Source organism: Penaeus monodon, chromosome 19, assembly GCF_015228065.2.
Source record: "Penaeus monodon isolate SGIC_2016 chromosome 19, NSTDA_Pmon_1, whole genome shotgun sequence".
In the NCBI taxonomy this organism is placed as follows: Eukaryota; Metazoa; Arthropoda; class Malacostraca; order Decapoda; family Penaeidae; genus Penaeus; species Penaeus monodon.
Genome location: NC_051404.1, coordinates 30,640,430 through 30,640,764, shown reverse-complemented (window position 1 = coordinate 30,640,764; position 335 = coordinate 30,640,430). Strand labels below are relative to the sequence as shown.

At 34.3% G+C, this 335-nt stretch overlaps 1 protein-coding gene across 1 annotated transcript in view; it reads left to right on the top strand.

Annotated features, from left to right (window-relative positions):
* The window catches only part of LOC119585378 (metabotropic glutamate receptor 8-like), a 54,086-nt gene that overhangs the window by 9,773 nt on the left and 43,978 nt on the right, over positions 1 to 335 (top strand). The window lies entirely within an intron of this gene.

The window sequence follows — 335 nt, the reverse complement described above, 5'->3', positions numbered from 1 at the left end:
CCTGGAATTTAACACATGCTACATGGGTACAGACTTGTATTCACATGAAGAACATACTTTTAGCGAGAACTATTGCATCATATCATGTGTATTTTTCATGAATTTTCAGTACGTATGGCACGAAAGTCAAATTCCGTGTCGTGTCTGGATTCTCAATTTTATTTCATCTTGTCAGCATATCACATTTTTTTTTATATGCAAGATAGGTCCTTGAAGAAATTGGACGGAATAGGATACGTAAGCTGATAAGATATTTGACTTACTTTTATAAGATACATGACTGCCAGATATTCCATTCCTGGAATCACTGTCTATTCTTTCTTCGCTTTAATCAT